The sequence below is a fragment of the Carlito syrichta genome, unplaced genomic scaffold (assembly GCF_000164805.1).
Source record: "Carlito syrichta isolate Samal-C Ts95f unplaced genomic scaffold, Tarsius_syrichta-2.0.1 Scaffold315154, whole genome shotgun sequence".
In the NCBI taxonomy this organism is placed as follows: domain Eukaryota; kingdom Metazoa; phylum Chordata; class Mammalia; order Primates; family Tarsiidae; genus Carlito; species Carlito syrichta.
Window position 1 is genome coordinate 26,005 of NW_007259250.1, and position 11,197 is coordinate 37,201.

The window sequence follows — 11,197 nt, forward strand, 5'->3', positions numbered from 1 at the left end:
GAGAAAAGCATCAAACACATCCTGATAAACGGAAATTCTACCTGATCAGTGTTCCTCAAAATGACTGTTAAGGTTGTTAAAAACCAGGAAAGTCTGAGAGACTGCCACAGCCCAGAGGAGCCTAAAGAGACATGACAATGTGGTATGGCACCCAGGATGGAATCCTGAGACAGAAGGACATTAGGTCAAAACTTAAGGAAATTATGGACTTTAGTAAGTGGTGAAGCTGTGTTGATACTGGGTCATTAATTCTAACAAATATACCACACTAATATAAGATGTATATTATATATAGGAGAAACTGGGCATATGGTATACAAGGACTCTGTTCTATTTCCACGATTTTAAGTTTTTCTGTAGGTTTCTCTGAAAAATAAAGTTTATCAAAAAAGAAAAAATAACACCCTGACCCATACTAGCAAATACTAATAGTCCACACACTGTGAACCCTGGTCTCCAGTGTACGATTTCTCAAATAGCTTTCTTGGTTAAAAGGGCAGTGATGTAAAAACATAGACATCTTTTTGCCTAAGGGCCATCAAATGGCTGTCATATGGCAAAAGTCTTCTTTCTGGACTTTCTGGCTGAATGCATCCATGATCTTCGGATATTTGTTAGGGAGTATTTTACCTTCAAAGAAGAGGTCCACGGATTATGTCTGTCTAAATAATGCGACAAATTTAACAGTTTCAAGTGACAGCAATTAATGCACATTATAAATATATAACTCAGTTCATATCATCAAACCAAATTGTATTCATTATTCATTCAATGAGTATATAAGGATTGCCTACTATTGGTCAGAAAATATTTAAACCATGTACCTTTGATTTTCACAACCGGGCTGTGTAGGAATTGCTTTTGGAACTGATTCATTCTAAGCTCTTATAAATGTGTAGCTTGAATTAGATCCGTGGTGCAGTGTGCTTCTGGCTAAAAAGGCAATCTGTAAATAATAGTGATACAATAAAGGCAAGATACTACCCTTGGAGATGCTGTTAACTTAATTACATGTTGGGTTCTGTTTACTTCCTATGTAAAATCCAGACTTCGCTGGATGATTTGTTCAAAGTCTTGAACAAGAGGTTTGCAAAGTCTTTTGATAACCACCTCTTGGCTGCTGATGCAGTTGTTGGTGCATACCTCAGCCACTCATCATGTCTTCAAAGCGAGGGCTAAATAGTCTTTATCTTTGTATCTCCCACATAAATACCAAAGGGCTTGCAAATAGATGCTCAATACAATTTGGTGAATGAATTAAGCAAGGTTCACCTCTGCTGCTCCTACGACTTACAAGGAGGCTTCATTAGAATCACAGCATACTCAGGAGGCTCCATCTCGTTTAATGCTTCCTTTCTACCTACAAGCATCAATGGTAAAATTTGGAAGGCTTTTGTTCTTTCAGTTTAATCAATTTATGGATTTTAATGTACTGTATGTTTTGTATTTTAATGTACTATTTTCATATCAGTCCGTGAATAATTAGGAGTCATTTCTTTCTTCAACAAGTGTCGCTGGACCCCTGCCCCGTGAAGATGCCTGCCGTCCGCCGGGCCCGCAGTTACTGCCGCGGCCTGGTGCGCTTCTTCGACGAGAACTCTGCTAAGCCCCGCTCTGCGGCAGACAGGCAGGAGTAGACACCCGGACACCCAGCTCCCCTCCTCCGGGGGGCGGTGGGGAGGGGGCGCGGGAGCCCCTCGACCACGGCGGGCCGCCCCACCAGCAGGGCAGAAACTGAGGAAGACTGTCATTCCGATACTGTCAGAGCAGATGATGATGATGAAAATGAAGTCCTGTTGAAACAGATCTTCAGGCACAACTACAGATGTTCCGAGCTCAGTGGATGTTTGAACTCGCCCCGGGTGGAGGCTCTAGCAACTGAGAAAACCGACCTTGCAGAGCCACCAGAGGCTCTCAACAGAAAGCAGCAACAGATACCAAAGGAAAACAAGAGCAGGCAAAAGAAGAAAAGGCTCGAGAACTCTTCCTAAAAGCAGTTGAAGAAGAACAAAATGGAGCTCTCTACGAAGCCATCAAGTTTTATCATAGGGCTATGCAACTTGTACCTGATATAGAGTTCAAGATTACTTATACCCGGTCTCCTGATGGTGAGGACATTGGAAACAGTTACCTTGAAGATAATGATGATGACAGCAAGATGGCAGATCTCTTGTCCTGCTTCCAGCAGCAGCTCATGTTCCAGGAATCTGCGCTCAAACTGTGTCAGCCTGAGCTTGAGAGCAGTCAGGCTCACATATCAGTGCTGCCAATGGAGGTCCTGATGTACATCTTCTGGTGGGTGGTATCCAGTGACTTGGACCTCAGATCATTAGAGCAGTTGTCCCAGGTGTGCAGAGGATTCTACATCTGTGCCAGAGACCCTGAGATATGGTGTCTGGCCTGCTTGAAAGTTTGGGGTAGAAGCTGTATTAAACTTGTTCCGTACACATCATGGAGAGATGTTTTTATTTTTATTTATTTTTATTTATTTTTTGAGTTGGAGTCTCACTCTGTCACCCAGACTGGAGTGCAGCAGCCGCTCCCGGCCACCGCAGCCTCTACCTGCTGGGCTCTGGCGACCCATCCACCTCAGCCTTCCAAGTAGCTGGAACTACAGGCATGCACTACCACGCCTGGCTAGTTTGAGAGATGTTTTTAGAATGGCCTCGTGTTTGGTTTGATGGAATGCTGGAGTCCATCTCCAGCAGGTTCAGGGTTTCCCAAAGGATGAGTGCTGTCGGCAAAGGAGTGGACACAGACCCAGTGCTTGTGTGGGACTGCTCATTTATTGTTGACCAATCTACTGTATATATAGTTTTTTTGTTACACTAGCTTTTGCATAGCACACACAGAAATTTTTACATTTTTCCAAATTTTGTCTTGGTTTCTTAAAATCAGATAATAGCTTTCCATGACATCATAAAGCACAGGTAAAAAAAGCCTTATTGTACTTATGGTTATTTATGAACTTTTTAAACCTAGTTATACAAAAGCCATGAAGCAACCGCAAAAATCAGGCAGGTAATCTACTTTTAATACTAGTCCAAAACCATTCTCTGGAACACAACATTTCTCAGGGTCCTGCCAGTAAAGCTGGCACAATAATTTATAATTATTAGGCCACTGGCAGCAACCACATATCTCTCTGACTCACCTCCAATCTGAGGGAACAAATAATTCTAGTTTTCCTTTAATAACACATGATATTTAAAGTTTTTATTTACTACTCCCTGGCAGGGGAAGTGGTCTCCTATTCTTGCATTAGCAGGCTGGCCTCCAGGACCCCTGTAATGTCATTTGGAGCAATATTGTATCATTTTATTTGGGGTCCCTTTAAGGGGGGAATGTTTCAGTCCCGGAAAGTTGCATGGTGGCAGCACAGAGACTTCTGTGATTTTTGGTAATGAGTAACTTATTATTATTCCCTGATGTCCCTTTCCCCTGGAATCTTTTTTCTGTGGTTGTTTAGTGAGTTGTGGTTTCCCAGCCCCTAGGATTCCCATCGGCAACATAACTAAGCAGAGCAGGAGAAGCAGAGCCGTCGTCTTCCCAGACTTGCCGTGCAGTCTGGGGTCGTCAGTCTCCTTGACTATGTCAGAAGGCAGACCTCTAGGGGCGGCTCCCAACAATGGAGTATATATCAGTAAAACTACATACATTTCTCAAGGGGAACAGTCTCTTGATGGTTTCTATAGAGCCTGGCACCAAGTGGAATATTACAGATACATAAAGTTCTTTCCTGATGGCCATGTGATGATGCTGATGACCCCTGAAGAGCCTCAGACCATCGTTCCCACTTAAGCACAAGGAATGCCAGAACTGACGCCATTCTACTGGGTCATTATCGCTTGTCACAAGATACAATCAGACCAAAGTATTTGCCATAATAACTAAGAAAAAAGAAGAAAAACCACATGTCTACAAATATAGATATTTTTGTTGTGTCCCTGTACAAGAAGCAGATCAGAGTTTTCATGTGGAGCTACAGCTATGATCCAGTGTCCACCAGAGGTTCAACAAACTCATCTGGATACATTATTCTTGTCATATCACTTACAAATCAACTGGTGAGACTGCAGTCAGTGCTTTTGAGATCAACAAGATGTCTACCCCCTTGTTCTTCACCAGAGTCAGGAGCTACACAGCATTCTCAGAAAGGCATCTGTAGACCCATTGTCCAGCCCTCTGTCACTCTTGCATGAATTAAAGTATATAGTGCAAAAGAACACCTAAGTTATAAATGTACATATATATGGAATTGGAACTCATTTTAAATTGTTGGAGTACCTTTTTAAGAAGAGTAGGCCAGGTTTGGTGGCTCAGCTTGTAATCCCGCGGTTTGGAAGGCTAAGATGAGTGGATTGCCTGAGGTCGCAGGTTCGAGACCCACCTGGGCAACTTGGTGAGACCTCATCTCTACAATAAATAAAAATTAGCCAGGCATGGTAGCACATGCCTGTAGTTCTGGCTACTTGGAAGGCTGAGGTGGAAGGATCGCTAGAGCCCAGCAGGTCGAGGCTGCGGTGGCTGGGAGTGTGCCACTGCACTCCAGTCTGAGTGACAGAGTGAGACTCCAACTCAAAACAAAAATTGATACGATTATTTTTATTTAGTGCAAACTTATACAGCCTCTTTGCCAAACAGTGTAGTGATTTCTGAAAGAAGTAGAAATTTACCTTCCATATGACTCAGCAATTCCCCTATTGAGAATATACCCACAGGAACTCAAATTATTCTACAAAGAGGATACATGCACACGTATGTTTTTCGCAGCTCTATTGACAACAATAAAAACATGAAACCAACCATCCTGCTCATCGAAACTGAACTGTTTAAAAAAAATGTGGTACGTATACACAATGAAATTTTATGTAGCCATAAAGAAGGACAAATATATGGACTTTGCAGCAACCTGGATGGATTTGGAGTTGCTCATACTCAGTGATTTATCCCAGAAACAAAGAACATAGTTCCATATGTTCTCACTCATACGAGGACCTTAACCAGTTATAATGCTATAAGCACGTGATTGGCAGTAGTGGGAAACTGTCAGGGGAGGGGATGTGGGATTGACAGTTTAGGGGAGCTGCTAAGGCAGGGAGGGGTATACCTCATCAACAAGGGTACCTGTGCAATCAATGTTTATATACCTAACCCTGAATTAATTGTACCCCACATCTTTATAATAACAATTATTTTTAAAGTACAAGAGCAAGGAAAAACTTAATTAACTTAAAAAAAAAAAACCTGAGTATGGAGAAGACCTTCCTAAGCATGAAACAAACCTAGATATCAAAATAGGATGATAGATATGTATGTTGACATAATATTTCAAAATTTGAGTTCTGAAAGCCAAAGGATAAAATGAAAATTACATTTACAACACAAAAGACAAGAAAGAGTTAATAATGTTTTATGTCAGTAAGTAAAGTATAAATGACTAAGGCAATGAACAGAAAAAAATACATTCAACTGGCTAAGAGTCTAAAGGATGATGCTTAATTTTATTTATAATTAGAGGAATGCCAATTAAACAATAATCCATTTTCTACCTGTGGCGTTTACATTTATGATAAGAGCAGTACTTTGTTTGAATGAGTAGGGTACAGACACACTCTCATACTGTTGGTAGAACCATAAATTTATTCAGTTTTTGGAGGGCAAGTCAGCAACATATACCAAAATTTTAAATAACCATACTGTTTGACCCAACTTTTAAAATTTTACCCTCAGCTGCATTTGCATAAATGTACACAAGTGATCAATTTCAGATTGTTTTTTACTCATAGTAAAAACTAAAAACAATCTATATGTCCACTGAAAGGGAACTGGTTATTTAACTCAACCCAAGGTCCATACAGCTATTTGACTACTATACAGCTGTTAAAGAATAAGACAATAATTTATTTATAGTATTATGTAAATATGTTCAATATGTATATACTACTAAGGGCAAAAACAAAGCTATATAAAAACTAAATAACACCAAAATAATATTTATGTGAAAAATACCCATAACATATATATCTATATCTATATCTATATATCTCTCTCTCTCTCTATATATATAGATATATTAAAAAATACTAAGGTTTATAAGAAGCTTATTAGGGTATATCTGGAAGGTAAGCTTTTGCTTTTGTCCATACACTCCTTCTATGCTACTTGATTAACATACATTTGCTAGTGTCTGGTTAGATACAAATCTGTATGTGCTTGAATGTTGTACTTGCCTGATCTGTCCTTTCTCTAGAAGTTCCACTTCTCTCTTGTTGCCCTGATTTGTCTCAAATCATAAAAGACATCTATACAATTTGGCAAAATTAAGTTATCAAAATTTTTTCTTACATCGATTGCAAGCTCCAAGTTAGATTCTTTGCACATTGTTTCAAGCAGTCTAGAGGAAAATTGTACTATAGCAGGAAGTAGTGATAACATTCTACAATGGTAGAAAAGCAAAGAAAATGTATCTTTCTAGTAAACTTGATCACCAAAGGCACAGTAAGCAGGACCTTTTTAGTTTTGCCCCTGTATATATGTTATACTTATGACTTATATTTGTGCTTGGGAATACATTTTAAAGAGCTACTGTTTGTTGTGTTCATAATGTCCCTTGCAGGTATACAAATGCAATGTGTTCCTTTTAGAATTTTTTGCTAGAAATAGTTTATTGGTCACAGAATTCACTTCAGTTTTTTTTTTTGTTTGTTTTTAAATCAATATTTTTTATTATGATGTTGTGGGGTACAGTTGAGGGTTAGGTATACAAATATGCTTCATTTAGGCCCCCTTGTTGATAACAGGTGTCTCCCCATCCCCAGGCAGATGTTTACTACCATTAGTCCCATCCCCCTTCCCATAGTTACCCCCACAACATAGTTTCCCCCACCACTGTCAGGCATTTTCTTATGGGAGTGCGTTGGATGATCAAGGTCCACTATATGAGTGAGAACATGTGATACTCAGATCTTTGTTTCTGTGAGAGGTCACTCAGTATTACAGACTCTAGTTCCATCCAGGTTGCTGCGAAATTCATGATTTTGTTCTTTTTTATGGCTGCACAGTATTTCATCGTGTAAATGTACCACATTTTTTTAATCCGGTCCTCTTTTGATGGACAACATGGTTGGTTCCAGGTTCTTGCTATTGTGAACAATGCTGCGATAAACATTCGTGTGCAGGTATCTTTTTTATAGAGTGATTTGAGTTCTTCAGGGTATTTTCCCAGTAGGGGGATTGCAGGGTCATATGGGAGGTTGATGTTTAGAGCTTTTAGGAATCGCCACACTGCTTTCCACAGAGGTTGCATTAGTTTACACTCCTACTAACAGTGTAGGAGTGTTCCCTTTTCACCACACCCTCTCCAACAACTGTTATTTTTTGAGTTATTGATAATTGCCATTCTGACTGGAGTTAGGTAGTATCTCAGTGTGGTTTTGATTTGCATCTCCCTGATGATTAGTGAGGTTGAGCATTTCTTCATGTGTCTGTTGGTTGCTCGAATGTCTTCCTTTGTGAAGTGTCTGTTCATTTCTTTTGCCCATTTTATAATGGAGTTGTTTGTTTTTTCTTTTCAGCACGTTTGAGTTCCTTGTAGATCTAAGATGTTAAGCCTTTGTCAGACCTGGAGTTGGCAAATACTTTTTCCCAGTCTAGAGGCTGTCTCCCTGCTCTCTTGATGGTTTCTTTGGCTTTGCAGAAGCTTGTCAGTTTAATGAGGTCCCACTTGTCTATCTTATCCCTTATGGCCTGTGGGTTTTGGGTTTTGTTCAGGAATTGGATGCCAGTTCCAATTTCCACGAGGGTATGTCCTTCATTTTCTAAGGTTCTTATGGTTTGAGGTTTTACATTTAGCTCTCTGATCCATTTGGAGTTAATTTTTGTATATGGGGATAGGTAGGGGTCCTGTTTAAATCTTCTGCATGTGGTCAGCCAGTTTTCCCAGGACCATTTACTGAATAGGTTCTCCTCTCCCCAGTGGTAGGTGGTGGTGGAGGCTTTGTTGAAGATGAGTTGCTTGAGAAATTGAGGTTTTGCTTCTGGAATCTCAATTCTATTCCATTGATCTATATGCCTGTTCCTATACCAATACCAAGCTGTTTTGATGATTGCAGCTTTATAGTAAAGTTTGAAGTCTGGTAATGTGATACCACCTGCTTTGTTTTTTTTTTGCTGAGGATTGTTCTGGCAGTTCTTGGTTGTTTGTGTTTCCATAGGAATTCCTGTGTTGTTTTTTCTAGGTCTGAGAAGAATGTTGCTGGTAATTTGATAGGTATTGCATTGAATCTTTAGATAGTCTTAGGTAAGATGGACATCTTCACAATGTTGATTCTTCCAATTCATGAATATGGGATATTTTTCCACTTGTTTGTGTCATCTTTGATTTCTTTGAGCAGTGTTTTGTAGTTGTCATTGTAAAGGTCTTTCATGTCTCTGGTTAGGAAGATGCCAAGGTATTTCATTTTTTTGGTGTGGCTATTGTGAATGGAATTATGGTTCTTATTTGGGTTTCTGTTTTTTTATTATTGGTGTAAAGAAATGCAATTATCTTTTGCACATTTATTTTATATCCTGAGACTTTGCCAAAGGCCTTTATCAGTGTAAGGAGATTTTTGACAGATTATCTTGGGTTTTCAAGATACATGATCATGTCATCTGCAAAGAGAGATAATTTGACTTCCTCTTTTCCTATTTGGTTACCCCTGATTGCCTTCTCTTCTCTGATTGCTCTAGCCAGGACTTCCAATACTATATTGAACAGGAGGGGTAAGAGTGGGCATCCTTGTCTTGTTCCAGTTTTCAGGAGAAATGGTTCCAATTTTTGTCCGTTTAGGAGTATGCTGGCTGTGAGCTTCTTGTAGATGGCTTTTACTACTTTGAGGCATGTTCCCTGTATGCCTAGATATTCAAGGGTTTTTATCAAGAAGAGGTGCTGGATTTTATCAAAAGCTTTTCCTGTATCTAATTATATAATCGTGTGGTTTTTGTTTTGACATCTGTTGATGTATTTAATTACATTTATGGTTTTATGAGTGTTGAACCAACCTTGCATCCCAGGGATGAAGCCTACTTGGTTATGAAGGATTATTTTTGAGATGTGTTGTTGAATCCGGTTTACTAGGATCTTGTTGAGAATTTTAGCATTGATGTTCATCAAAGATATTGGCCTGTAGTTCTCTTTCTTTGTTGGATCCTTACCTGGCTTGGGTATCAATGTGATGTTAGCTTCATAAAATGATTTGGGGAAGGCTCCATCTTTCTCAATCACCTGAAATACCTTCAGTAGGATTGGAATCAGCTCCTCCTTAAATGTCTTGTAGAATTCTGCTGGAAAGTCATTTGGTCCAGGGCTTTTTTTTGTAGGTAGTTTTCTTATTACATAGTCAATTTCCTTGATAGCTATTGGTCTATTTATGGTCTCTATTTCTTCTTGTTTCAACCTAGGCAGGTTGTGTGATGACAGAAAGTCCTCCATTTCCTTGAGGTTTTCAAGTTTGTGTCCATACAAGTGTACATAGTAGTCTCTAATGATCTTTTGTATTTCTTCAGGGTCAGATGTAACTTTATCTTTTGTGTTTCTGATTGTGCTTATTTGGGTTTTTCTTTCTTTTTCTTGGTCAGTCTAGCTAGGGGACCCTCTGCCCCTGGCTATTGTCCTCACACTATGCCTTTCAAAGCTCATTCCCTTAGGGTAGGGGCTCTCCCAGGAAATTCCTTGGAGCCTGCCCTTCCCTGCTTTCCAGGAGCCAAACCTGCGTCCTTGGGTGAGTACCAGTTAGGTTTGGACTGGGATCTCTGCTTCCCAGAGGAGTAGGCTAGCCCAGAGGTATACTCCTCGACCAGAGTCCACACCTCACCTGGGTAGGCATAGTCATGCCTTGGACTCCCTAAATAATCCTTATAGATCCAGAAAGGCTTCACCAGAGTGGGAAAACCATTTGGAGTGGGAGTCAGATGACTTGCTAGCTCTGTGGCCATGGTCTAATTACTAAGACGTTTTTGGGCTATGGATTCCAAGTCTATTAAATGAGATAATTCCTATCTTGCAGGGCAATAGGAGGTGTATGTGAATAAAAAAATGTGAAACAAAGGTAGGGTGCTGCCTATAGATAGCAGGTGCTAAATCCACCTTGCCTTTCTTGTCTCTCCATTCCTCAAGTTAGAAGTAAAGAATCATTTGATATAATCCTTTGACTTTAGACCACCCACTGGTGAACTGAAACCTCCCCTTGAATGTCCTGGTCAGAGAGCTCACCAAGGGCTTCTACTGCAGCTGGGGTGCGTACATACCTGAACTCGTTCTTACTAACCAGGGCTGAGATCCACACCTGTCTACCAGCGTCTCCTGGAATGTGCTAGCATAGTTAACTAGGACATTCCTGCTTAGTTCTGTAGCATTCAGTAGAACGCTTTCATCCACACCTCGACAGAGCTCAGAAAGGGCTTCGGATGAAGCTGAAGGTGTTCCCATCTGCAGTCATTTAAACAGGGAGCAAAGGCATGAGCAGAGGGAAACCTCATATATAAAAGTGCAGCCTCTTCACCAGCTGATGGCTGCCAGGAGACCAGGATGTCAAAAGCTAGATGATGACAGTTTCCTTTCCACCACCCAGAAGTGGTTCATTACTCTAGGCCCAAAGGAAATCAAAAGTTTCAGGGAATTCCCTCCAGACTCAGCCATTTCCAACCATTTGCTCCCACCACCCACCTCCACCACTTCTCATCCCTGAGATTCATGCCTAAGGGCTCTGCATAGTGGACAGTGCTTTATGCCCCATGCCCAATGTCCTGTGCCAGCACTCAGAAGCAGAAACTCCCCTGCACTCGCAACACCTAAGTTAGACAAGCGTGGTCTGGATACCACCTTCCATGCCTCGAGAGCCTTTAGAATCAGGACTGATAGTGCCTAGTGGTCGTCCAATTTGGGGCAAGTCATCTACCCTGTGAAAGCTTTCATTCCTTCTGCTGGGGGGTGAGGGACACACTTCATCAGTAAGGGGCAGTCGTATCTACCCCTATTACCGTTGGGATATCCTGATCCAATATCGAGGTCGTAAACCCTATTGTCGATATGGATTCTGTAATAGGATTGCGCTGTTATCCCTAGGGTAACTTGTTCCGTTGCTCAAAGTAAGTTTGGGTCAATAAATGATTTTTGCTTAGACTGGTAAAGTCTTGGGTATTATCATTCGGAGGT

The 11,197-nt window shown here is 40.6% G+C and overlaps 1 pseudogene across 1 annotated transcript; it reads left to right on the forward strand.

Moving 5' to 3' along the window:
- Window positions 1-553: 553 nt before the first annotated feature.
- On the forward strand, window positions 554-4,168 carry LOC103274983 (annotated as a pseudogene). The gene is made up of 4 exons (XR_002481238.1): window positions 554-621; window positions 1,510-2,461; window positions 2,650-2,680; window positions 3,629-4,168. The product of XR_002481238.1 is annotated as an F-box only protein 9-like (transcript).
- Window positions 4,169-11,197: the final 7,029 nt, after the last annotated feature.